Source organism: Drosophila rhopaloa, unplaced genomic scaffold, assembly GCF_018152115.1.
Source record: "Drosophila rhopaloa isolate 14029-0021.01 unplaced genomic scaffold, ASM1815211v1 contig_159, whole genome shotgun sequence".
Taxonomy (NCBI): Eukaryota; Metazoa; Arthropoda; class Insecta; order Diptera; family Drosophilidae; genus Drosophila; species Drosophila rhopaloa.
The window spans coordinates 1069859-1075403 of record NW_025335038.1 but is presented as its reverse complement, the minus strand read 5'-3'; the positions used below and the strand labels follow the sequence as shown (position 1 = coordinate 1075403).

At 36.2% G+C, this 5545-nt stretch overlaps 2 non-coding genes across 2 annotated transcripts; both read right to left on the bottom strand.

Moving 5' to 3' along the window:
• Nucleotides 1-830: 830 nt before the first annotated feature.
• Trnai-uau lies at nt 831-930 on the bottom strand. The gene is made up of 2 exons: nt 893-930; nt 831-866 (listed from the first exon to the last, which is right to left on the bottom strand). It is a non-coding gene; the product is annotated as a tRNA-Ile (tRNA).
• A 1051-nt stretch (nt 931-1981) lies between these two features.
• Nucleotides 1982-2079, bottom strand: Trnai-uau. The gene is made up of 2 exons: nt 2042-2079; nt 1982-2017 (listed from the first exon to the last, which is right to left on the bottom strand). It is a non-coding gene; the product is annotated as a tRNA-Ile (tRNA).
• Nucleotides 2080-5545: the final 3466 nt, after the last annotated feature.

Sequence of the window (5545 nt, the reverse complement as noted above, 5' to 3'; positions counted from 1 at the left end):
CCCAGACACATCCCCATTTCGATCCTCCGAGGGGATCTCTTTTTCAACACCTTCTTGTGGCCGCATCTGTTTGGCGTTTTGGAATTGTTGTTTAGGTTTTAGCCTTTACTGCAAGATCTGTTCATAATTTCAATTGACTTGGGCCGCGCAGAGATCGTAAAAATTATTTATGTGGATAGAAGAACGAACACTCGCCTTAGCGGATACTGTTCGATTTCCCAGTGATTAATTGCTGCTTTCTACAACTCAGCACCGCTGTGAAGATCCTCCATATCCACATGGCTCTGGGAAGATAATGATTATCATGTTTAGTCGGGGGCACTTTTGTTGAATTTCCAAACAAACTCTGCCCGTCTTTTACTCGATTTGTTTGGGTGGCGTGTACAAACTTGGAAACTTTTGACTTTGACTTGAGAGTGGATAGAGATACATATATCTTCCAGAGCAGATTCGGGTGAATATGTTTTTGACAGATTTCCGAAATGTTTACAAGCAACTGCCAAGTGTTTACTAAGCCATCTGTATAGGGTTCTTAGTATTTAATCTAAACACAAGAGTAAATCACAAAAACAAAAATGAATATTTAAAATATTTTCGAATTGTGAAAACTTAAGATAAGCTATTTAAATAAAACCTTAATGTTAATATTGTACATTTTAGAGATAGAGAGAGTCATAAGTGGTTAATATTTAAAAAATAAACCAAATCAGGTTACATTTTTTCACAGACATCACCTTTAAATACACACTGAACGTGTCGCTTTAAGCCAACCGGGAACAAAATCACAAACAAAAGAAAAGTGGTCCAAAAACAAAAGTCCTCAAACGACCTGCTCCAGGTGAGGCTCGAACTCACAACCCCGGCATAGCTCATATACACACTGAATACTGATTATAAGTACCGTGCGCTAACCAATTGCGCCACTGGAGCCGTTGCCCGGGCGCCCCCAAAAGCTTAAGGAGACCCCCGCACCCAAAAAATAGAACAATCCAATATCCTTTAAGCTTCCCCATCCACGCACTTTCTTTTCCTTTCTCCTAAATATGTTTTATAACTAAGCCTGCTTTATTGGGGATTCAATAGTGCTTATCAGTAAATTGTCCAAACCTTTCTTCAATACAGACAGACTTAATGCTCAGATTTCCAAAAATAGTTAATGACTAATTAGTCTAAGCTGAGCTTTAATGAGATAATCAACAAAATATTTTTCGGCATAGGAATATTCCCTTTGAAGCTTTTCTTGTTGACAAACTGTGTTAAGCTGATTCGAAAAAGGTTTAATTCATTAGTTGTATTTGCACAACAAAAGCTGAAAATGTTTGAAAAAGTATTACGTTTGCATAGCATGTATGGTCTATGTAAGTCTCAAACTAATGTGTTACACTAACTACTACTCTTGAACTTGTATTATTCTAATGTTCTGTTTAATGCTTATAATTTATTTCTTAAAAAGATTAAAAAATTAAAATAGGCTTAAAACATAAAGTAATTCTCTCTTAAAGCAAGTAAGAATTAAATATTTTTAAAAATTAATACTAGTTTAAAATCCGCTCAAAACTACACTTTAAAACCATTTGAAACGTTTAATCATCTAAAAACATAAAGGTTAAGTCAGAAAACCAAATTGTTCAAAAAATATATATTAACGCGCTCGGTGAAAATATATTTCCTACAGGCAAAGCTTATACTGGTTTTGAAAATGGAAAAATCACAGCTAAAATTTAACAAAAATTCAACTATTTTCTTAAAAGCTAGACAAAATAAAATAATTGTGTATTTTAATAAACAGCAATAGAAAAAATTAGGTAATCTTAATAATATTTGCTGCCGAGCAGGCAAAAACTTGCTTTTTGAGAAAAAACCTATGATAAAACCTTTCAAAACTGCTTGGAAAATCATGTAAAGTATTTCAAAACCTCAACGTAATTATGAAAAAAGAAAAAAAAAACTTTGTCCCAAAAATATATAGTCACCAACGACTTGCTCCAGGTGAGGCTCGAACTCACAACCCCGGCATAGCTCATACACACAGAATACTGATTATAAGTACCGTGCGCTAACCAATTGCGCCACTGGAGCTGTTGGTTGAGCGCCGCCAAATGCTAAACAAAACGCTCGGCCCTGAAAATAGAACTTTTCGCTCTCCCACTCTCTCTTTCTCTCGCCGATTCTCTCTCTCCCTTTCCCTTTTGCTCTTTTTCTACCCCTCTCTCGTTTTCTCTCAATCTCTCGCTTTCTCTCAATCTCTCCCTCTCCCCAGTTTTGCAAATGTTTGGATGAGCGAATAAATTTTAATTTTTTGTTTTGTTTTGATGATAAGAACTAACGAAAAAAAAATCTGAATAATCCAAAAATCTGAGCATCTGAAAATGAGCCAAATGAGTCAACAGATTATTTTGTCATCCAATTCGTTTTAAGTGTATTATCTCAAACAGAAATGAAAGCGAAAGCCAAGACTTTAGAATTATTAATATGTATTAGGTCAATGAAAAGTGAATTTTGTCTCGATTTTACTTTCAATTAGCTGTGGATATAACTCATTAAACAATGCAAATGATTGGCTTTTCACTTTCGTTTGTTCGTTATTTAGTTACCCATAGAACAGGTGTGCTAATTACGAAGAAGCCCGTGAAAATTGCAGTACCGTAATGAGAACTGGCCCCCTCTCCATCTATCACCCCCTGAATTACCAAAGCCATTACCATTTCAACAGCCGGTGCAGCAGCAACACCAGAGTCAGTTACGAGAGTTCGATTTCATCTGAATTTCATTTGCAATTGCAAAATCCCAGATACGAGAAATAACACACACGAGAAAACCGATTAATAAAATACACTTGATTTATTTTAGGTTTAGATAAGTTTTGAAATTTTGAGAAAAAACTTTTGTTTTTTATAAAATGAGAAAATAGGCTCTAGGACAAATTTATGTTTTTTCCTTAGGCAGAATATATTATGTAAAATACCAGAAAAATATAAACAAACCATTGGTGAGAGCATAAAAAAGATGTGAAAAACAAAAGGCCAGAGTCAGGAAATGCAAATGCCGCTAATTACTTCAGCCGTTGCATTGGCTTTTGTTGCTGATGTTGATGTTGCCATAATCGCTTCTAACTAAATGAAAAGCATGCAATAACAATAAAGTACAAAAGGCAATCCCCGTTAGTAAAAAACAACAACAACAGCAAAGCGGCAACACCTGAAGCCATGACAAATGACTACCATATGACATTAATAATCATAATTCAAAAGTTGAGAAAAGAAAAAAAAACACCGAGTTTACAGCGGAAAAACTTGGTGGAGCATGCAAAGTAAATCCCTTGTCATGTCATGTTGTAATTAAAAATTATTAAAAAAATTGCCAAGTGACAGCGGCCGTCTCGCAGGCAGTTAATAATACTATATGCCACTTTAGTATTACTGGACAATTATGTCGCAAAATCTGAGAAGTGCAAAAGTGATGAGAACGGGTGACAAAAACAAATTAATAAAATGTAAATGTACTCGAATGTGAAAAGCGGAACGATGTGCCACATACCTACATAAATTAATGCTCCATTGTGCAACTGAAATACTGAGAATTGAACGAAAGCGAATTAGATGCGAACCCGAAGCAATCAAATCAAAACTATATATATTTCAGTCCCACGGAGGAACGAACTAGAGCAGAGAATGAACTTGGAGGAGGGATGCGGAAGGGGTCTATGAGGAAGCCAGGGTTACCATTGACGACTCGACGAGACTGGCGCCAATGGAACACATACATAAATAAAGCAAAATAAACTATGACTGACAACAACCAAATAGGCACAAATTGGAGGCGCTATAATACCCATCAAATTGGAGCAATGGAAACCAACTATAATCGATTTGTGAGGCCAATCAAAGCGTTTGAATTCTTGTAATAATCTTCTTCTAGAAATCTTTAAAGGCAAAGCTATTAACATAAATTGTGAAAATTTACCTTAAGCTTTCTTGGACCCACAAAACCCTAATTTAACTTCAATATTTACAATAAATATACACTTGTAATTTATATTCCCCAGAATTGTTCCATTCCACAATAGTAATCGTAATTATAAAAATAAATTAAGTGACGTTTTTCTGTGATTTGCGTCACTTTATTTAGTCATTCGAAATACATTTTTCGTTATGCCAAAAAAACTGGAAAAACCCACAAAAATATTTTTTATCAGCGCAGAGGAAATACTGCCGCACATGCCAAATCTTGTGGGCACTTTCTCCCACAGATAAGCGGGGAAAAAACAAAGAAGAAATGGGGAAATACTTGGGCGAATATACGCAAACAAGAATATATCTTGGGTATTCTCAAGTTCCCTTACCCCCGATAATTAAGATAAAGATGAATTGACCAGACGAACCCACGCTGGCAAAACATTGATAAGCAGCGCTTAGTCATTTAAACAGCAAAAACATAAGAGAGCATAATATTTTTTAAACATTTTAGACTGTTGGTTACAAAAATTAATTTAATAATAGTAAATACAAATAGTTTACATTTTAAAATAACTTTGACTTAGAAATCGATATTATAGTGAATGGCTTACGTTTAAGTTTAATTTTACTAAGTTATTTAAGTTTTGATTACTGCCTGTTGATGTGGAACTTATTTAACTCTTATTGAAAAATATGCGCTTCCTTTATTGGGTGAAAATGTATGATGATGTTACTTATTCAATGTGCTATTACTCTGGACCCATCTGTGAGTAGTTATATCGCATATAGCCCACCCCTGCAGCTGTGGGACCTCTGCCTGAGCTATCTCGAAGACTCTGCGGGCTGGCATACAAAAAAGTGCATTAAGATTACAGCTGGCGACCGTCTGACAGTTGTTGGCTTTATGGAAGGAGCTTATCAGCTGTCGATGCACTTGTAGCGCCACTTTCAGTTTCGCTTGGAGGCGCAGACGCAGATGAGTCGAAGATGTGATGCTGTTCGAGTGCAGTTGGAGCTGGGTGAAAAATAAAGATTGGGGCACAGAAAGCGGGGGATTGCGGGGCGATTGATCATTGACTCAGCTGCTATTGCTCGGCAAACTGATAACATGGGGAAAAATTTGAATTTTTGAAAAAAATAACATAAATTCTAAATAAAAAGAAATATTATTAAACATAAAGGTGATAAATAATAGAGCGATTTTTCAAAAAGTAGTAAGAATTAAACAGCTAAGTAATGACTTCTTCAATCGCTTTTTTCCAGTGCAGGCTTGACTTTTACCCGGGGGCCACTTCAGGGCAGTCTCACTTAATCACGGATCAGATCAGCCGGCGGCGTAGCATCGCGGGATTTGTTGTTTACCTTCTCACGCGTCAACGGCTAAAACGCAAAATGCTTTACAGACCCACAATTGCCGCAAGGTACAAAAATAAGGCAAAATTGCAGCAAAAATAAAAACGCCTGCGCAACTCGTTGATTTCCACTAAGCTTCTCATCCTCCAGACAGCCAGTATCTGTCTTTCTCTGTCATTTTCTGGGGACTCTCACTCGCACTCTTTCAGCCAGCACTTTGCATGCTATTTGTTTCG